This window comes from Lissotriton helveticus, chromosome 10, assembly GCF_964261635.1.
Source record: "Lissotriton helveticus chromosome 10, aLisHel1.1, whole genome shotgun sequence".
Classification (NCBI taxonomy): Eukaryota; Metazoa; Chordata; class Amphibia; order Caudata; family Salamandridae; genus Lissotriton; species Lissotriton helveticus.
In genome coordinates, this window is record NC_136071.1 from 1,110,883,080 (window position 1) to 1,110,906,038 (window position 22,959).

General features: G+C 46.9%; 1 protein-coding gene across 1 annotated transcript in view; it reads left to right on the plus strand.

Annotated features, from left to right (window-relative positions):
- MRPL3 (mitochondrial ribosomal protein L3) overlaps positions 1-22,959 on the plus strand; it is a 347,579-nt gene that overhangs the window by 68,342 nt on the left and 256,278 nt on the right. The window lies entirely within an intron of this gene.

Below are 22,959 nucleotides of genomic sequence, written 5' to 3' on the forward strand. Positions count from 1 at the left end.
CAGTATTCCACCTGACACACATTCATAAAATTCTCATACATGATTTTCAAACACTCATTGTTGTATCTGAACCAGCCAGTTTCCCTTGTTTGTACTTTTATCCCCTGTTCTTCTGAAATGATCGACCGGTTCTTCCTTTCCTAATAGCAATAAGGTCCCTTTGATCTTTTCAATTGCTCTTTAAAACGTGCATACATTTTCAAGAGCTGCTCTGTTCTAATGTAAATTGTACTGAATAATCGTTCATTGCTATTGCCTCGTTCTTTAGCTTGTTTACCTTTCCCTTTCATTCTCCCTCCCCCTTCCTCGTCATCGCCCGCCCCCGGAATCACCACGTGACCCGGTCACGCCCACTCCCCCGGAAGTGTTCGCAGCTTTTTATTTTTTTTTAAACTGACTTTATTGATATATTGCACACATTCCACAGAGCTCTGCACTCCAGAGACATCTGCAGGACATATATACGACATCAATTGATATGCAATCAACTTTTCTTTTCTTTGATGAACAAACATAAACAAAGCAATACTAGGCACCCCCCCAACCCCCTCGCCCCCCCTACCCCCGGAACCCGCCCTCCCAAGTCGCACTAAGTCCATCGCACGTCCCCTACATATAGCACACCCAAATGACTGCATATGTGTACCCGCTATCATGGCCCCTTCATGCCACCTCCGGAAGATCTTCCCGTTCCACCGGTGGCTCAAGCCACAGGCTGAGGTACTGGGTTTTTAAGAACCGGCACAGAACCGGTAACCCAGCGGTGCCAGGGAATCAACACCCAGAGACCTCGGGTTCTCCTGATCCAGACCTACAGAAACTCGGAGTCTTTGAAGTCAAAGATTAGTTTATTGGCTGCAACCAAGGTAACAGGTGTCCTAGAAGTACAATACGGGTATGTTCTCAGGAGACTGCACACTTTCATGAAGTCAGGCTTCTCTTCTTATACACAGTTTTAGGCCCTAGGCAAAACATTCTTGGTTGTAAAGTAAATAGTTAGCATATTCTGGTTCAAAGAAAAAGCAGAGTCATGATGACATGTCCATATTTCACTTCGTGCTGCCGACGACAAATCATTTGGCAAGGCCCAACATTTCATCAGATATCACTGGACCCCTAATAAAAACGGGCACCTCCCCATCATAAAGTAAGTGAAGCAAAGGAGTGGAGAACGATGTGGGCGAGATATGGCAGGTGTGCGCGCTGAAATGGTTTTATGGTTTGTTGAGCCTAGATGCTATCTTGCTTGGCCACTGGGAGGGAACTGACCTAACGAGTTCGGCCTGGGGCAATGGTTCTAACTTGTACTGAGGTCAGGGAGAAGTCGATTAAGGAGTATGTGTCCTTGTGGAATCAAATTCAACTGGATTAAGGCCTATGTAAAGGGCAACATAATCCAGATTTTCAGAACCACAAACCCTCCTTTTGCCCTTACATAGGCAATTAATCTATTCTCATGTTAGTCTGAGTCCAGATCTATATTCCTAAAGTCATTGAGATGTTGCTGTAACATCATTCTAGTACTTAGTTCATCTCTTGACACAGGCTTCCTTACACATGATGTAGCACAGAGGCCACATATTGCAGGAGCACACTGTATGCATAGACAGAACAGGAAAAGAATGGCTAAGACCATCCCAATGACCATCAGAATTTTCCATCCCCAGGCAGATATCAGTTCCTAGAGCCATCCCATTAACGACCAATCTCCTTTATCCTCATGGATAGATTCAGAAATTTTATGTAATTTGGAGATGGCCCTGTACACGGTTGGAGCATTATCTGGGATGAAAATGCAATAACTAGATTGGATCAATTTGCATACTCCACCTCGGTCCGCAAGTATGACATCCAAAGCGACCCGGTTCTGAAGGGTCATAAGTCGATCCGACTGGAGCCCAGCAGTCAGGTTACTAAGGGCACCAGCAGTTTCAATCACAGTGGATTCAACTACCCTTGTTAATTGCCTTATGTTTCTACTGTTAGCCATGGATCCCCAGAACGGCAGAAAACCCTTTGCAAAGTCCCCAAATTCTTGACCTGCAGTGTCTTCTTCACTCAAAACACCTCTAACTACCCTTGTCCGATGGTAATCCGGCGCTGCTGTGTAGGTGGGAGGTAACAGGAATGAAACAAAACATGAGCCCGAGAAGTCAGGGGGCAGCCATGTATAGGCTCTGTCATGGCAGATGAAATAAGTACCCTTAGCGGCTAAAAACGCAGGGGAAGTCTGAGATCCAAAAACATACGTTTCTGTACAGACACTCTTCCCTAGCTGAGCTCTGGGATTCTTGCCAATACCTTGCAGACATAGGTGACCTTGATGGGGTACGATCCAGATAGGGGACGATCTCTTGACTTGCTGTTTCTCACTTAATGTAGTGCCATATCCGGTCACGTTCCAACCTACATATGCAAGTATCTCCTCATCCGGAGTGTCTTCATAAGAAGTTACTTTCTTGATCATGTCAACTATACCTTTGACTAGGGCACTAGTCTTGAGGTTGTCTTTTACAGAACGTAGGGGTTGGATTTCTCGTGCATATATGAACATTGTCCTATATGCCCATACTGAACCATTGTGACTAAATGGCAGGACCAAATAGGGGATACCTTTGTCCGTTGTGTGAGGCATGAGACCACACACCCAACAGTTAGTTGTGTTCATTACAAGTTGGTGTTGGTGTAATAACTGAACGAAGGAGTTATTAATGAATTCTAACCTTCTATTGGATTCGTGGTCAGGCAGAGGGTGGAAAGAATTAGAGGAAACAGTAGGAGGAGGTATGGGTGATGTAGTGGGCGCAAATGTTACATGAAAAGTGAATAAAACATAACTTATCAAAAAGATCATTACGCTGGATAGCATAAAAATACACAATATGATAAAACTTTTCTTTGTCATCGTGTTACATAGTCTCTGCTTAAAGTTCATTTGTTTGGCAGGTCTCTCCACATCAGGAAACTCCATCCTCTCTAAGGTGCTGCCCGCGATGAGGAGGTTGTTTCTGCTAAGGAGTGCTTCTGTCAGTCTAGGGCAACTCCCTTGGACCGACCAGAACCACTGACCTAACGTCGTTGGCTGCACTTCCGAAGACTTTAACCAATCGCGGCCCTAGCAGCGGAACCCGGATGGCGGTTCGAAAAACAAAAATAAGCAAGTTACCTAGATGGGAGATCTGCACTTTCAAAAATAGTACTTGGAAGGAAAAAAAATACTTTCGCTTGTCCATAGGTCTTGGTCTCAAATCATAAAAGGAATCACTTTATTAGTCTGTTTTTCTCGGTCTTAGATTGTAACGTCTTTTTCCTGGTACTGTCTGGTCCTGAAACAGCAGTTCAGGCTCCAAAAAGTTCAATTGTTCTGGTGGTGGCACAGTTCCTTGAAAAATGTTCTCGTTTTCACAATCAGTGTTAGTTTCTTTTACATGGTCATTGCTGACAGGTCTGACACGCGGCACAGCGGCAGGCTCTGAGTCAGTGCCACCTTTCTGGATCCATTGGTCATAGGGCAGAGGGAAGGGTACTTTTTTACAATGGATCCCGTGGACCCAGTTGGCCTTCCCCTCCACCCGGACGGCTGACCTCGTGGACAGAAGGACAAGGTGAGGCCCGGTCCACCTGGGCTGGTCGTTTCTTGTTCTTTGAAAGTTGCGGACGAGAACCCAGGAACCGGGGTCAATGGCGTGACCCGGAGTCTCAGAGACCGGAGGCAGGGTGTTGTGGACCTGTTGATGCAAAACACGCAATTTAGCCGTCAATTCATACAAGTAATCAAGCAAAATAGGGTGTTGCAGCTCGCTGAATTTCGTGGGCCTAGGCACTCCCCATATGTTGGCTGGCCGGCCAAAGACTATTTCATAAGGGCTGAGTTTCACTCGTGAATGCACAGTCATTCTGGTGGATAGGAGTGCTAAGGGTAGAGCGTCAGGCCATTTAAGACCTGTGCTCGCTTGGATTTTGGCCAATTTAAGTTTAAGCGTGCCATTGTAACATTCTACTAATTCAGCTGATTGGGGGTGATTTGCAGCGTGGAACTTCTGCCTAATGCCTAGCCCTTCACACACTCTTCATCACACGACCCACAAATTCACTTCCGTTGTCAGACCAGACCATTCTAGGCATTCCGAACCTGGGGAAGTACTCTTTGACAAGGGCTTTTGCTGTGGACAAGGCAGTATTGTCTTTTAGGGGATAGGCTTCTACCCATCTTGAGAAGGCACAGACAACCACGAGCACATATTTTAAGTTGTTGCACCTCTCCATATGTATAAAATCTAGCTGCAAAACCTCGAACGGATACGTAGGAGGTGCAAAATGACCAGCTGGAGTTGGGGTTCCCCTACCAGGATTGTGCTTCAGACATACCATGCAATTCTTGACAACATTCTCTGCACACTTGGGAATCCCTGAATTCTTCCACACTGGGGCCAACAACTCGCAAATCCCTTTCACGCTGATATGGGACATTCCATGAGCCATTGTAACCACTGCAAGCACATATGCATCAGGTAACAACCATCTCTGATGTTCTGTCAATTCAACCCAACAACCATTTGCATCCATTCTTCCTGTACTCTCTCTCCACGTGCTTAACTCCTTCTCTGTGGCCTCAGCTTGGATGGACTTCACACTTTCTATTGTGTCCTCACATATTCCAACCTCACCAGTCCATCTTTCAGGGCTTGCAACATACATTCGGCTCATCACATTCTTTGCAGTTTCCTTAGCGGTCTCATCAGCGAATGCATTTCCACGACCAACATCATCAGTCACCTTCTTGTGAGCACTACATTTCACAATCGCCATTTGCAGGGGCAAGGTCAGTGATTCAAGAAGCTCATTCACCAACTGACCATGCTGAATCTTAGCTCCATGCGAAGTCAAGAATCCACGTTCTCTCCACAATCGTCCAAAACTGTGAGCCACTCCAAATGCATACTGACTGTTAGTGTAGACAGTCACTCTCATTCCTTTAGACAACACATATGCTCTCGTAAGTGCTACTAGTTCTGCGGCTTGAGCTGAACCATGTGGTATTCATGCAGTTTCAACGACTGTGTGCAAAGTTGTGACAGCATATGCTGCAGTCACATTCCCATTTGGGAGCTTAAAGCATGAACCATCTACCCATAATGTACCATCACTTTCAGCAAGAGGAGTGTCAACTAGATCCACTCTCCCTTTTGTCTCTTCCTCTGTTGTGAGGAAACAATCGTGCTGTTCTAAAGCATCTGATTCTTCTGCAATTGGTAACAACGTGGCTAAATTCAAAGTACTGCACCTTTTTATATGCACATGGCTCGCTAGCAGCGTCAATTCATAACTGGACAATCGAGCACTAGTTAAGTGCTGTGTCTTGGTCCTATTTAACAATGTGTCTACTGCATGCGGGACCATCACGATTAGTGTATTATTCATTACTAGACCTGCAGACTGTCGAATGGGAACAGCTGCTGCTGCTGTGGCCCTTAAACAATTCGGCAATGCTCGTGCTACCGGATCCAAAGTGGCCGAAAAATAGGCGCATGGCCGCTGTCTATCTCCGAATAACTGAGTCAGCACAGATAATGCACAACCCTCCTTCTCGTGGACATACAATGTGAAAGGCTTACTGTAGTTGGGGTTACCTAACACAGGAGCCGAACATAATGCTGTGCGTAATTCGAGAAAACTTTTCTGAAAATCTTCAGACCAAGGAATGGGATTGGGTGTATTTTTACACGTTAATGCCACCAAGGGTTTGGCCAATAACGAAAAATTTGGAATCCACTGTCTACAGTACGATGTAATGCCCAAGAAAGCACGTACTTCTCTCTGTGTTCTTGGCACACTCAATTTTGCTATTGCCTGAATTCTTTCTGGGGTCAGTTTCCTTCCCTCCTTCGATAAGAGGTGACCTAAGTAGGTTACTTCTTGTCGGCAGTATTGAAGCTTGGAAAGTGACACCTTGTGATGCAGATCACACAGATGACGCAATAATGTCAATGTGGCCTCCTTACAAATTTTCTCAGTATCTGCAGCAATGAGCAAATCGTCCACATACTGTACAAGAGTGGCACCTTTAGGCAAAACAATCGTGTCAAGCTGAGTTTTCAGAGCTTGACTGTATATTGAGGGGCTTTCACAGTAGCCTTGAGGAGCGCGTTTAAAGCGGAAGCTTCGACCTCCTAAACTAAAGGAAAAAATATCCCTGCTCTTCTCAGCAATTGGGATGCTGAAGAAAGCATTCTTTAGGTCGATCACTGAAAACCATGAAGCAGAAGCTGGAATCATAGTTAATAATGTGGTAATGTCGGGCACAACTGGGAATTGTGGCACGACTATTTTATTTACTTCTCTAAGATCAATCACGAATCTGTACACAGGTGGCTGAGAAGGGTCAGTTCGTTTTAAAACAGGCAGAACAGGACTATTGCAAACATTGCCTCGTGTTTCTTCAATCACATCTTTTTCAATCAATTCGTAAACAATCGCTAGCAAAGCTTTTTCACCCTCATTAGATATTCTGTATTGAGGAATTCGTGGCATTTTAACATTCGACTTCAATGTTACAACATATGGTGGAATTTCTAAAAGACCTACATCATTAGGACCAGCAGCCCAAAGAATATCTGGGAGAAGTGCCAATTCTGCTGGAAGTGCATCTCTCGACAAATACATGGCAGAAACCACTTTCTTACCTAAAGTGAGTTGTACTCCTGAAGGAGAACAATACAAAGTCGCATACAATCTTTTTAACAAATCCAATCCTAGCAGATTCTCACCACAACCTGTCGTCAGAATAAGGGGTGCTTCGAATTCACAAGGACCAACAGAAAGAGATAAAGGGTCAGAAATCGGATTTCTAACTGGGGCGCCAGAAAAACCTACAGAAACGTTCATTTCGCCAGACAAAGGTGCGCCAGGGAGTTTGGAGTGCATAATAGAACTCTTTGTAGCACCAGTATCCAACAGAAAAGGTTCTGACACACCTGATGTAATCACCTCAACGTAAGGTCCACTCTGATCTACTGGAACTGAAACAACTCCCTCTCTTTGTCTATGGCTGTCCTAGCAATCATCATTCTCCCACTGCTCATTTTCTGTGTAATATTCATCAACATAGTATTGAGCGGTCCTGTCAGATACGTTATTTTGCTGATCAAACCTGTTCATAGAGTTTTGTGGTGGAAGGGGACGTGTGTCCTGTGGGGCGTTTCCGCGCCCTCTACCTCTAGATGCTTGCTGACTGCCACGACCTCTAACACCAGAAACTCCATTTGCACGTTGTGGCAGGGCAGGACAATTATATTTGTAGTGACCCTCTTGTTTGCAATATAAACACTGGTTGGGACCTACACTGGGTTGAGCGTAATCAAATCTTTGCAAGTTTCTCTGATACTGTTGAGGCTGCTGAAAAGTATTTTGGTAGTGATTCTGGCCATTATTATTTTGATTACCACCACCACGTGGCGGATAGGCTTGCTGTAGCAAAACCTTCGTTTTGAGTTCTCTAGTTTTCTTTTCTACTTTATCTTTCTCATCTTTGTCTCTATTCTCGTAGTATTGTGCAGTAGCTAATATCTGCGCTGAAGATGAGACTGCCCAAGAACTTTCTGAATCTTTTAATTTCTTACACAATTCTGGAAGCAGATTGTGCACGAATTTATCGACAAACAATCTCTGACCACCTTCCGTGGTCATATCTTGACCGCTATGGTCAATGAATGTTTCTTCAAATCTGGTGAAGAAATCTGAAACAGTTTCTTCTTTCTTTTGCTTGCATGCAGACAGCTTATCCCAATTTACGCGTATTGCAGGCATTATCGTTTTCATGTAATCTACTATTCTACCAGGGAGTTCTGCTATCAGAGGCTCAGGCTTGGCACCACCAACTTGGCGGGCATCTGCAGCAGTAATATTAGCCCACGTGTCACCTAATTCCTGGTCATGATCTACATGACGAATCTTTCCCCATAAAGGCTGTGGAACAACATTCCCAAATAGCATATCGATATCGGCTAAATTCATTATACATGACCCAGCAGTTTGTGACAATTCTTTATAGTACCCTGCGGGATTTTTACGCGGATCTGGTAATGTGTGTTTGAGTGCTAAAACTTCAGCTCGCTTCCATGGGACATGTACCCATACACGCTGAAAGTGTGGCAGGACAGGTGGGACAGCAGTCGCGTCACCCTCTCTCCACTGTGGGGGAACTTCTCTCATAGGGTATTGTCGTGCCTTTTTCCTACTGGATGTATTAGATTCGGATGGCGATCCAGAACTGTTTCCCTTACTCCGATATGATAATAACATTTCAACTGCCTTTTCCACATCGGGACCTACAATCATACCCTCTCCAAACTTAAACCGTACACGACACATCTCTTGTGGGATGCATTCCTGATCATTGTCTTCTAAATCCTCACCAAGAAAAACACACATCTGTTCGAAAACATATCTCTGTGTCGCTGCTTCCCATTGATGGAAGACTTCCATGACTGACTGTACATCATATTTTGCAGTGTCCATGACCCATTTCCGAGCTAAACTATTCAGCGAATCTCTCTTGATAATCAGGCAGTTGACTTCGCAACTGTCTTCTTCCTATGTTAGGGGTCGTAGCAGGCGACCCGAAAAGAGGTAAAAGAAGATTAGTAACAGTGCTGGCCATTTTCTGCCGAACAGAAGGTGAAACTGAAGGAAAAACAGATGGAAAAACGGGGTGAGATAAGGCGGGGGTAGAGATAGCAGAAGAGGTATCAGGGAGAATAGAGGGGGCACTAGGCAAAATCGTAGATGGAGCATTAGGAGACGTAAAAAGTACAGTAGGCAAAATCGTAGAAAACACAGGTGAAACAGAAGTGGTCGGTGGGCCTGGAGGAGGCTGCACCGAAGAAGTAGGAGCCAGCTGAAGAACAGCTGGTGGGTGCTGTTGAGGAGCAGGAGGCGCAGCTTGTGCAACTAAAGGTTGCGGGGGTGCTGTGGCATTCTGCGCATAGGGGGGTGGTGAATTCAGCAAATGTGACATTAATGGGTCTTTTTCACGCTCTTTTGCTGCCTCTTGCTGAAGAGACGGCAAAACTGGATAACACTTATCTATTGCCAGTTTACGTTGCCTGTGCAACTGCTCATTCATCTGCTCTTCCTCATTATCTTTAAACTGCACAGCAGCTTGCATTACTGAAAGTCCCCCTTCTCTCTTATTTTTCTTAGCTAATTTAATTTCTTTTTGTTTGGCTTCTTTACGCCATAAGCGGAAAGAGTCAAACATTGCCGGCCGGGCTTTCTTTTTGAAGAGTTTAACTTCAAGGTTGTCTAAGATTTCAGAATCAAAGCTACCATATTGGGGCCATTTTAGAACACCATCTCTCCTAGTGTATTTAATCCATACTTCGTTGTAGGTGATGGGGCCTACCCCATGTTTTACATACAGTTCGTAAGTCGGAGTTCCAACTGGAGGAACCGGACATGAGTCCTCCAATCGGGAGTCCCTATTATTACCAAGACAAAATAAATTCCCAAGTCTAAGACTAGGCATCCTCGCTCTCTAGTCTAGTTCCAAACTTCAAAGGATTATCGATTACGATATTTCTCGTGAATACACGAGTCCTTCGGTTATGGTGCTTGCAAGTACCAATACAAAACCTTTTGTATCCCAAAGATACCACAAAGTAAGTCCAACTAAGGACTGGGAGACGCTCCACTTATACTTAACTGAAAATATCTCGATGACGTCACCAGAAGACTCGTCTCAGTGTTTCGCTCTCCCAAAAACTTCAAGGGTCCAAGTCAGGGCGATAGCCAGGGCAGCAGTCCTTGTAGCCGTCGGGAAGCGGGGAACCTCGCAGCAAAGACCTTCGGACCACGTCGACATGCAGGGGTCGATGAGGTGGTTGGCCGTCCTCCGGAATTTCCACACGAAGCTCCTCACGATCTTCTGGCTGACTGGTACCACTGGAATTGCCCCACGTTGGGCGCCAACTGAGGTACTGGGTTTTTAAGAACCGGCACAGAACCGGTAACCCAGCGGTGCCAGGGAATCAACACCCAGAGACCTCGGGTTCTCCTGATCCAGACCTACAGAAACTCGGAGTCTTCTAGGTGAAGTCAAAGATTAGTTTATTGGCTGCAACCAAGGTAACAGGTGTCCTAGAAGTACAATACGGGTATGTTCTCAGGAGACTGCACACTTTCATGAAGTCAGGCTTCTCTTCTTATACACAGTTTTAGGCCCTAGGCAAAACATTCTTGGTTGTAAAGTAAATAGGTAACATATTCTGGTTCAAAGAAAAAGCAAAGTCATGATGACATGTCCATATTTCACTTCGTGCTGCCGACAACAAATCATTTGGCAAGGCCCAACATTTCATCAGATATCACTGGACCCCTAATTAAAACGGGCACCTCCCCATCATAAAGTAAGTGAAGCAAAGGAGTGGAGAAAGATGTGGGCGAGATATGGCAGGTGTGCGCGCTGAAATGGTTTTATGGTTTGTTGAGCCTAGATGCTATCTTGCTTGGCCACTGGGAGGGAACTGACCTAACGAGTTCGGCCTGGGGCAATGGTTCTAACTTGTACTGAGGTCAGGGAGAAGTCGATTAAGGAGTATGTGTCCTTGTGGAATCAAATTCAACTGGATTAAGGCCTATGTAAAGGGCAACATAATCCAGATTTTCAGAACCACAAGGCCCCTGAATTCAGCCCAGCGCTTCCAAATTCTATAATGCTTTCGTGGGCATCCTCGGGCTACAAAAGTCGGCTGCTCCATCCCCATACAAAAGTCTAACCCTCTTTTCCATGCCACCACAGAAGGGGCCTGCGGATCCTTCCACGCTCTGGCCACGTCCCTTTTTGCCAATGTGAGGCCCAGCAGCAACAAATGCCTCTTGTAGACGTTGCCGCCCACCCCTTCCATCACATGCAATAAGACTAACTGCGGCGTACGGGTGAGCTCTCACCCCAGAACCTCAGACAAGCAGGCCAGCACCCCCCTCCAGAACAGATCAAGAGAGACACAACTCCACACCGTGTGTATAAACGTCCCCACCTCCCGGCCACATCGGAGACAGTCCGGAGATGCGATCAGTCCCGCCCGCCATAATCGCTCTCTAGTGTAGTAAACTCTATGTAGGTACTTAAATTGAATGAGCTATAGGCACATCGCTATGGCTGCACCCCTGGGGACTGCCAGCGCCTCCCTCCAATCCTCCTCCTCCAATTCTCCCAAGTCCTCCTCCCAAGTCTCCCAGAGCTTCTGCAATGTGGGGGAACAATGTGTAACTAGTGACTGGAATATGCGTGATCTCTTTTTCGTCTCCAAATCACCCATAAAGACCTTCGCTTCCAGAGGGCTAAACTCAGGGAGGGACTCCAGGCCCTCTAGGCTAGGGGCGAGGGCATGATGGAACTGAAGTAATCTAAAAAACTGAGAGCGAGGCATGCTAAGTTCCTTGCAAATGTCCTGAAAAGATTTAAGCGTCGTACCTGATAACACATCCCCTAGTGTTGAAATACCAATGCTGTCCCATCCCCGGAAGCCCTGTAGCGTTGCGAGCTCAGGTAGCCGCCCATTGTGCCACAGGGGGGTTTCACCAGTCAGGGTGTTCCACCTGCCCATGCAGCGCAGAGCCTGCCTCCAAATCTGAAACACCACCTGCGTGACCGGTGGCAGTGTCTTCCGCAACAGCGCCGTATATAGAATGGTGTGCAGCGTGTGGGACCCCATAAGCTAGCGCTCCAGGGCATACGCCGGGTCCCACCTGTCTCCATACCACCACTCATTCAAGACTAGGAGGTGAGAGGCCTGATAATAGGAGAGAATATCAGAAGTCGCCAATCCACCACAATATGTAGATGAAAAGCATGTGCGCAGCGCTACCCGTACAGTGCCCCCCTCCCAGAGAAACTTTCCCAGTACAGAATTTACCTGTCAGAACCATTGAGGCGGAATGTGGTATGGATGGTTCTGCAGTTGGAAGAGCAGCCTGGGGAGGGCCACCATTTTAAAAATAGCCGACCTGCCATAGATCGTCAGTGGCATACGGGACCACGTCTTGAGATCCGCCCGGACCCGTTCCCACACCAGCGCTAAATTCCGCTCCCAGGAGATCGTGGGTACCTCAGATAAAAACACCCCGAGGTACTTAATGCCCCCCACCGCTACTTGGAGTGTAGATGCCCAATCGCCCACTCCTGAACGCTCCCCCACCACCCATAAGGTGGACTTGCGAGGGTTCATATATAGCCCTGATGTTTCTCCGAAGATTTGCATAATTTGCAGGAGGCGCGGCCCCGACCTATTGAGGTCTGTAAGGAAAAACAGGACATCGTCCGCATACAGCGCGATCCTATCGGACGGTCCCTGCGCCCACCGAACCCTCGCAGTTGGGCATCGATGCGCACCCACGCCGCCAACGACTCCATAGCTAGGGCAAAGAGGTATGGCGAGAGAGGACAGCCCTGCCCGGGTACCACGCCAAATGGAAAATCTGGAGGATATGGCCCCCACTACTCGAACTGAAGCTGTCAAATCCGTATATAGAAGCCGCAGATAAGAGAGGAAGCGGGGCCCTAGGTTAAGCCGAGGCAGGGGCGCAAACAGATAGACCCAGCTCAGCGAATCAAATGCCCTGTCCATATCCGCTAGGAGAAGTGCCGCCTGTTCCCCCGTACTCCGAACCGCTGCCACATGCGCTCGCCGGATATTGTCTGGTCGCCCTCTGGGGCATAACGCCAGCCTGATATGAGTGGACAAGCGCTGAGATAGGAGGTAGAAGCCGGTTTGCTAATGCTTTGGCTAAGATTTCTGCCTCCACATTTAAAAGAGAGATTGGGCGGTAGGATGCGTGGTGCTCCGGGGGCCGGCCCGGCTTGTGGAACACCACCACTTCGGTGTGTCTCCAATCTGGAGGGAGGCTACCTCGTTCCCTAGCCTCTTCCAAGGCCGCCCTATAGTGCGCACCCAGCTTCAGGTGATACTTCTTAAAAAATTCACTAGGGAACCCATTTGGAGCAGGAGCCTTTCAAGTGTTGAGGAGCTGGGCACGGCCCTAGGCAAACTTATCAGTCAGCGGGAGCTCAAGGCGCTCTCGCACCTCATCCGACACCGCACGAGGCGGCAGGTCAGTAATAAACTTGTCCACCACATCTTCATGAAGGCATTCATTCGGGGCATACAAATCTGCATAATATGCAGCGAAGCCCTCCGCTAACTTTCGGATCTGTAATCAAGGCACCCGCACCGTCCAGTATCCCTGGCAGGGTCTGCGCTTGGAAGGCGCTCTGACACAGCCGGTGCAACATCGTTCCCGATTTATCCTCCACTGATATATCCTGCTACGCGTCGCAAGCCATATCTGCCGCGCCTCGTCTATCAGCAGAGAGACATAAGACTGCTGCGCCAGGAGTAGTTGCCCCAACGCTTGGCCCTCACCCTCGGCACTGCCCCAACGCTCCAACTCCTCAATCTCAGCCTCGGCCCGTACCAATTCCGCCCTGCGCCTCTTCTGGGCAGCCGCACACCAAGCAATATCTACCCCCCGTAGCGTGGGCTTTAGGGCTTCCCAAACCGTCCCGGCACTGGCGACGGACCCCACATTCTCAACTAAGTATTCAGCAATGGCCTTGCCCATATGTTTCTGGTAGTCCTCCTGCTGCAAGTGCCACACTGAGAGGCGCCATCGAAACGGCTGCCGCCCCCTGCCCAAACAAAGGTCGACCGAGATGGGGCAATGGTCCGAGAGCCCACGTGGTAGTATGTCTGCCGACTCTACCCTACCAACCACTTCTCTGGGAACAAAGACATAGTCTAGTCTGGAGAAGGATTTGTGGACAGCTGAAAGAAATGTGTACTCCCGCCTGTTACCATGCAAGTGCTGCCATGTGTCCACCCAATCCAAGCCCCTAACCATGTCTTTCAATTTGGTGGATTGGCCCACAACCTGACCACCCCAGGGCCGACGCCTATCTCTGAGTCCATCCATAATATCGTTCCAATCCCCTCCCTCTACCGCTAGCGCGTCGGGATGTCAGCCCATACAGCAAACAGCTTCTCAACAAGTGACCATTGCAGAGGGGGCGGGGCATACACACATCCCAGCACCAACAACCCCTCCCCGACCATACCCTTGACAAACAAGTATCGTCCCTGCGTATCAACCCATTGAGCAAAGTGGGCATAGGGGATTCTGCGATGCACTAAAATAGCCACCCCCCCTAGAGCCCCTAGTAAAGCCTGCATGAAAAACTTGTTGGTAGCCATACCGCTGCAGAGTCTTGGTACCTAGTAGGTGAGTTTCCTGCATTATCAACGCATCCGCTCCAGCCCTCTTTGCCTGCCGTAGCACCTCCCCCCTCTTGATCTTGTCTAGGACTCCCCTCGCATTCCAATTAAGGACACGAAGAGAGCCCCTGGACCCCAGAGCCTTACCCATAGGATCTGCCCTCAGGGAACGTCCAGAGCCGAAGCCCAGATATTGGGCCATGTAGGTGCACACACAACAAATGATGGGACCCTCACGTTACTGTGCGACTCATACCCAACCAAGACAACCCCCCCTCCCTCAGGAGCAAACAAGCCCTACCCCCCCAACCCCATACCTCAAGAACGTTGAAGTACCTGTTGCGGCATAGGAGACTCTCTGCCCCCAACGTGGGACCTGAGGCCGCCCACACCAGTGGATCCCCACCCAATAGCCCATGGAGCCTAAACCCACCCCCAACAAACACTTAAGCTAAAGGGGGAGTTCACCCACAATGCATCTCCCTTCACCCCTCGCAGCGCACATTAACACATGCCCTTGCAGAAAACTATACACAAGCTCCCTCATGCCCGCAAAGTAGTAAAGTCAAGGGTCTACTGTCTGTTACTCAGGAGCCCCCTTCCCTCGGTCTGAGGCATCGCCAGATGCAGAGCGTCGCCTGGACCTGGATCTCCAGTTTCCCCTCCTCCGCAACCCCCTGGAAGTCTGTGACTGTGCCTCACTTTGAGATAAATCCGACTCCAGCCCCGGCGGTGTGTGCACCCGCACCGTCACTGTTTCATTAATCCATTTAAATACCTCCTCCGGTGAGTCAAAGTGGGTGCGAGACTGAAGGACCACCAGCAGGCGGGCCAGGAAGAGCAAGGCGTAGGGGAGCTTAAGTTCTCGGAGATGGGCCTTGGCGGCCATAAACGATTGCCGCTGCTGTTGCACCAGGCGCGTATAGTCCGTAAAGTTCAGGATGCGTTGGTTCTCATATAGTAGGGTTCCTTGGCCCTGGCCTGCTGCAAGATAGTGATACAAAAGGGGATGATGGACGGAGCGTTTGAGCAAAGCAAACACTTACCCCCAGTCAACTGATCTGGGTTTAATCCATCACCATTCTTTAGCTCACTCAGCCATCCCAGTTCAGACATGGCCATATGCAAATCAGTCTGACCCTGTGCCTCATGGGAACAGTCCAGCCCGAACTGCCAAGCCATGTCTTCGCTGGACCGGAAACAAGCATCCTGGGACCTGTTTCGGATTCATAATCCTCATCAGCCGGGCTATTTTGAATCCAGTGGCCAAGTGAGCAAGGGACACACGTCTGAGCATACCCTGCCAACTTAGGGCGAACAAAGTGATACAAAAGGGGATGATGGACGGAGCGTTTGAGCAAATCAAACACTCACCCCCAGTCAACTGATCTGGGTTTAATCCATCACCATTCATTAGCTCACTCAGCCACCCCAGTTCAGACATGGCCATATGCAAATCAGTCTGACCCTGTGTCTCATGGGAACAGCCAGCCCGAACTGCCAAGCCATGTCTTCCATGGACCGGAAACCAGCATCCTGGGACCGGTTTCGGATTTATAATCCTTATCATCCAGGCTATCTTGAATCCAGTGGCCAAGTGAGCAAGGGACTCACGTCTGAGCATACCCTGCCAACTTAGGGCGAACAAAGCAATACAAAAGGGGCAGTTCGGGCTGGACTGTTCCCATGAGGTACAGGGTCAGACTGATTTGTATATGGCCATGTCTGAACTGGGGTGGCAGAGTGGGCTAAAGAACGGTGATGGATTAAACCCAGATCTTTTGACTGGATGTGAGTGTTTGATTGGTTCAGATGCTCCGTCCATCACCACCGCCTTTTGTACCGCTTTGTTCGCCATAAGTTGTCAGGGTATGCTCAGACGTGAGTCCCTTGCTCACTTTGCCACTGGATTCAAGCCTGGCTGAAGGCGGCTGTAATGCCAGAAACCGGTCCTAGGAAGCTTGTTTCCGGTCCAGGGAAGGCATGGCTTGGCAGTTCGGGCTGGACTGTTCCCATGAGGCACAGGGTCAGACTGATTTGCATATGGCCATGTCTGAACTGGGGTGGCAGAGTGGGCTAAAGAACGGTGATGGATTAAACCCAGATCTTTTGAGTGGGTGTGAGTGTTTGATTGGTTCAGATGCTCCGTCCATCACCACCCCCTTTTGTACCGCTTTGTTCGCCATAAGTTGGCAGGGTATGCTCAGACATGAGTCCCTTGCTCACTTTGCCACTGGATTCAAGCCTGGCTGAAGACGGCTGTAATGCCAGAAACCGGTCCTAGGAAGCTTGTTTCCGGTCTAGGGAAGGCATGGCTTGGCAGTTCGGGCTGGACTGTTCCCATGAGGTACAGGGTCAGACTGATTTGCATATGGCCATGTCTGAACTGGGGTGGCAGAGTGGGCTAAAGAACGGTGATGGATTAAACCCAGATCTTTTGAGTGGGTGTGAGTGTTTGATTGGTTCAGATGCTCCGTCCATCACCACCCCCTTTTGTACCACATACACACCTTGAGCACGAAGTGCAATTCGGGTTGTTTAACAATTGATTATATACAGTCCTGCTACAACTGTTTATAATGCTTACTTTAATTATATGATGCCTCGAGCACATTCCTAAACGTTATCTATTCAGTCTCCTTGTGTCTGTTTACGTAATGCTTGATGCATACATGTTTAATTGTCTTCAAGAATAATACCAGTTGAGTTATTGACTTAACATGAGCATGTGTAGACTGTGACATGGTCATCAGTTATGATCTGGAAAGTGTGGTGGAAGTTGGAGTGGTTATGGTTGGCATCAGGGTGAGATGTCTTGGCCAGTAGATTAAGTCCTCTTGAAGTGGATAGATATGAAAGTTAATGAATGACTGACGTATTTTGTATTGAACTACAAATTAATTACATAAAAGAGAAATAAAAGAAAGAACTTTCCTTTTTTTCTAACGACCCTAACTCTATAGTGCACCTCCCTTTTTAGGTCTCGCCCTGCGATTGCAGGCCAAAGGCCTGCTGTCGCAGAGCGAGACTATTGTTATCATTCCGGCTTTCAAGGACTCAAAGGGAGCCGGAGAGGACAACAGACTGTCACGCGCACGCAGCAGCAGCAGCAGCCTGCCGGGATCAGGTCGCGCGCATCAACAGGCTCTTCACAACACATGCACAACACACATACAGCCCCCCCACGCATACACACACACATACATACATACATACAGAACCCCCCCGCATACACACACGCACGCACGCACACACATACACAGAGAACCCCCGGCGCTTACACACACATCCCTTACCTCGTCTCGGCGTCTTCGCGCTCCCTTGCCCCCGCTCCTCTGGTGCGCGCGCACCACTAGTTTCGATTCCCGCGTCGGCTCCTCAGCCAATCAGGAGGCAGTACTCCTTTTAGACATGCTCCCTCTCTGGTCCGCTATCATTTCTAACTGCAGGGTGCGTCGTGGCCCCAGCAAAAACGGCAGCATGGGCCAATCACCTTTTTTCAAAACGTGACTGATATGCATCCCAGGGGTCTCTAACCTTTTCAGTAATGAGAGCTTCTTATGGCTAATGAAAATCATTCCAAGCTACTAATAATACCGCTGTAATTTTCGACGTAGACCCCAAGCGCCCAGATATGTCGAGAGGTGCTGCTCTCTATAAATTAATGTTTCACCTATTGGTGTGCTCAATGTTTTTTTAAAGATGTTGCACAGCAGCATTAACCGTGCCATGGTGCTTTTTTCTATGCACATTTTCCATCGTGTACACTGGGTCTGCAGCGAGTAATCTTTATCCCTCCTCCCGACAGGACCGTCGTGCCGTGATGCAAATGCGTGGAAGCCCCAGCACCGGTTTGCGCGCCTCGATGAGTCATGCCGGCTCCCTACGTGCTCAATTACTCTCCCCCAGGGACGGGCAGAGAGCAGTGGAAGACGCAGGCAAATGCACAGTACTGCACGTCCGTGCCGAGGCACTGGACTCGAACAAGGAAAAACACCAAAGCTGCCACGCCTCAGTTATTTCACGCTACACAGCTGCAACACAAACATATACATTGAAATGCCCTTAATATATTTTGCATTTTTGATGACAAAATGCCGGAAGTACTACCCGTGATCATTATTTGTTATGAAACCTAGCCGATGCTTGGCTAAACTTAGCGTTTAGAAGAAAATAGTAACTCAGAAAATGTAATTTGGAATTATGCCTTTGTTACAGAATTTACCTTGCAATTATCTACGATGCTCAATATGTTGTCTTTTGTAATGTGAATGCACATAAATGCACGCAGTAAACAGACACACGTTATCATGAAGTCTAGCAAAAATGCAGTCATCCGTGCACACAGTGCAGCAGAGATACAGCCAACAATGAACACAGCCAGGTATCCACCACACAGGGCACCAGAAGGTAAAGGGTTATGGACACAAGCTGAGCATCAGATGATTCATAGTGGAGTGCACAAGGTGATGTACAAGATGATGTGCATCAGGTGGTTCATGGCATGACAATATTACTCATGCATCTAAGGGACCCATCCGGCTGATATGTGACAGGGGAGTTCTGGCTGATGCACCTCATGAGAGCTCTGGGTACGTGCATCGGGGAACACTGGGTGTTGAATACGAGATGCGAACTGGGTGATGTGCAGTTAAGAAGTGCAGGAATGTGTGCATTATATGGAAACATGCTGATACGCAACATGGAACCAGGGTACAATGGTTTCACATGGTGTTGTGCAACAGGCGAGACACATTAATGTGCAATTGTTGGCAAATGGTGATGTCACACTGGATCAGGGTGTCCCTCATCAGGCATGAGCAGGTCATCCAGTCCTACTTTGTCTCTGTGTTTTAAGACTGGTAGTGTTATTCTCAAAAAACAAATTCTGAACTACTGCGGCCTAGCCCTGCATCTAACCCCCTGCAGGCAGCCTCCCCCACGCCAAGTTTCACACAGCCTTTCTACTATTAACGGCGAGGGGTTGGCTGCTTGCACCCCACCCCCCACGGACAGCCAGTCCCCCGGCAGTAGACAGCATGGGGTTGGGCTACAGGCAGCCAATGCATCACCACATATGGCTGCAGGCAATCAATCCCTTGGCATGCATGGTCTTTGGTCGTGTGCAGCGTGAGGTTGGCTGCAGAGCCTGACCTGCGCTCATCTCCCCTTCCGGGCACAGCCTTGGGCCATGAGCGGCATGTGATTGGTTACAGGCAGCCAATGCCTCAGATGGCTGAACCAAAAAACAACCAAGATGCCAATACTGATGAAAATTTCAAACAGTTAAATGAATGGTGCAAGGATATCCAAACCAAGCAACCATACGCTCATTAGTAGCCTTTATTTTCAAATATTCAAACATTTCTTCAATAGAGAAACACATACAGGGAACATATTCGTACATATAATACAAAAACCATGTAATAAATACCTTCTACACACTACTATTTTCAATCGCTACCACCACTATTACAAACACACGGTCACATACATTCTATCTACAATCAAACAATCACCACACTCACCACACACCACAAAGTCCTTTTTGGGCCAATATGACTTATTCAACTTAAATGAAGGCCCTAACACCCACCAAACAAAGCAATATTAGGTTCTAATTTTATGGTGCACCTAACTGCATACAAAGCATCGTGACATATAATAGTTACCAAACAATTTCTAAGTACCTAAAGATCTACAGTTTATCTTCAGGGTGCACCAAAACCCCAATCACAAAATGCTAAATACAATTGTTTGGTAGTGTGAACAAAGAGGTTTACGCGTTTCAAACCCGATCAATACTGGGGTTCTCATCAGGACCAAGAAACACTGAGGACACAAAAAACAACAAGCATTGGCATAGCCAATAGGTCTCGCCTTTGGGACCTTATAAGTGTTTAGCCATGCAACAGTTTATGTTGTTGCACCAAGGATATTGTGCTACATAACTAAATACTTATAAGGTCCCAAAAGCGAGACCTATTGGCTATGCCAATGCTTGTTAACAGCTGTTAACAATTGCACTAATGCTCTTAAAACATCCACGAATCTCATTTCAACCAATAATTTCTTAGCTTGACTACGAGACACAGTTCCATATTTAAGAAAACTGGGCTTTGCAAATAACAGTGAGGCTCTGTGAAAAATAACAGTGAGGATCTGTGAAAAGAAAGTAATCTAACAACATGCCTACAAGTACATTTCAGCTGCAGAGGACACCAACACAAACCTGTTGAGTTTCAGTTTGGACACAACCAAAGGAGAATGATAAAAAGGATTTATTCCACTTCTAAAACTGAATACGAGTTGCCTCATTAGTTCATCCGTTAGAAATGAATCCTATTTAACAGAGGGAGTCTGATCCCAAAGAGCTAATTGATAAAAACAATAAATGTTTATTTCTCAGATAATTTATGAATTTCCAAATCATGCATTTAATACCACCTTAGACACTTCGGATTTAGTTAATCTGCATTGTAATGATAATATGTTATCGTTATAAAAAGTTATCTTTAAAAAAAAAAAATGTTTTTAGTTTCTGTAGCCCATTTGAGATTACTGTGTTTCAATTAGTTCCAACATATTGCGGAAGTTTTAGAATGAACACAAAGTGATAAAGAATGAAGATAATGAAGAAACATTTTATTGCAAAAACAACCAATGGGGAGATGCAAACTCTAATCTTACAGCCTGCATCACAGGGTGTGAGGCATACAATTTGTTTTTCCAAAACCTTCGATCTACCAAATCCCAAGCAGCTGTGGTATCTAAAAGAAGATCAACATCATATAAATAAGCATTGGCATAGCCAATAGCTCTCGCCTTTAGGACCTTATAAGTGTTTAACCAGAGGTATATTGGCTTTGCCAACGTGTTTCAGCTATTTTTTAGACCAGCGTGGCTGCTGTACATCATGTTGAAAAGTTTTAATAAACGAGAGTAACAGCATCAACAGGGAGTCGGGGGAACAACAGGCGAGCTGGACGGGATGTGAGCTGTGTTTACCTAAAACAAAATGTTGGCGTTTTAAATGATAATTTGTTTTATCCACATGTTATGATGGAGTGGATGTATGTGGTGCGGAGTGACATTATGTGGGTTGGACTGGAATTGCTAATTTTTGAATTGTGTTGTGGAATAGTGTGGTGCGGTGTGTGGAGTGGATTTGTGTAGTGGAATTATATGGTATGGTATGTAGCGGAATTATGTGGATAGCAATTGTGTGGTATTAGGTGTGGAGTATACTTATGTGGATTGGTATTTTATTTTGTGTAGTGGAGTTGAATTATGTGATGTGCTGTTGAATTTGTGGCATGATATGGAATTCTGTGGTGTGGCTTGCTTGTATGCAGCGTGTTGTGTATTTGTGTTGAGTTGAAATATGTGATTTGTTGTCATTGCGGTGTGGAATGCAAATGTGTGGAGTTTATTTGTGTGGAATTGAATGAAAGTATTCTTATTGGTATTATGTGGCATGGTGTACAGTGTTTTTTTGTGTATTGTTGCTTTATGGCATAGAGTGGTTTTATGTGGAGTGTATTTATCGGTTATTGAGGTGAGTGTAATTATGTGGAGTTAAATTATATTGTGTTGAATAGTATTATGTGGAGTGTAATTATTTATGGTGGTGTTGAATTGTGTGGCGGTGAATTGTGTGGTGACGAATTGTGTGTGTAATAAGTTAACCCACCCGTTAAAACTGATGTGCCATGTTACCACATAGAAAAATATTCCACAATAGGAGAGTGTTCCCTCTGCCTCACATTTTTTTAGCTGCGGCAACAAATGATGGATGGCATACTAAATGAATCAAACATTGGGTTAAATCCATTGTTGTTTTCCTCATTGCATCACCCCAGTTTGTACACCGCTATATATAAATCACCCATGACCCTGCTCCGTATGGGAACAGTCCAGCCCGAACTGCCGAGCCAGGTCCTCCATGGACCAGAAACAAGCATCCCAGGACCGGTTTCGGGTTTCACCCCTCATCAGCCAGGCTAGCTTAAATGCAATAGCACAGATGTACTGTAGTGTTGTGGTAAACACTTACACTCCACTACATCTGGTATGAAATATCTTTGGTGGGTTACATAATACTTACAGCAACATACCCCTAAGGTTCAAATCAAATGCAGGAAGGTGGCATTCTAAACCTTCTTTTGTTAAGGTCTTTGGGATCTGGGACCTCCTCCACGTCCAGGTTTGACATGCTTTCTGGTTTCTCGTCTTGAGAATGAAACTGCAGACCTGCCTATTCCAACGCCTCTTCATCGTCCAGTAACTCTCCGAATGAGAGACCACAAATGATAATCCTTATTTTCCGGTCTTCATTCATTTTCTCCTTTTCCTAATTTTAGCTCCTTTCCTCTACCACCACCATTTTAAACAGTGCTATCACTTTGTAGCTAGGTTTGTGCTATTTAAATCCCTTTACATACATACATGATTTAGAATTGCTCGACCTGCAGGCTTCTCTATCCAAAGCTGGCATTGCAGTTGCCTAGAGTCCCACAAGTATTGTGTGCTGCCACCCAGAGAAATCTGCTGTTTATCATTTGGTATGTGACCCTCTTTGCAATGGAGAAGTTTGAAGAGATAAGTATAATGGCAGTGAACGCAACTGAATATTAGCAGTCAGACAGGTTTTAAGGAAATCTCAGTGCAGTGATATCATAATTGAGAG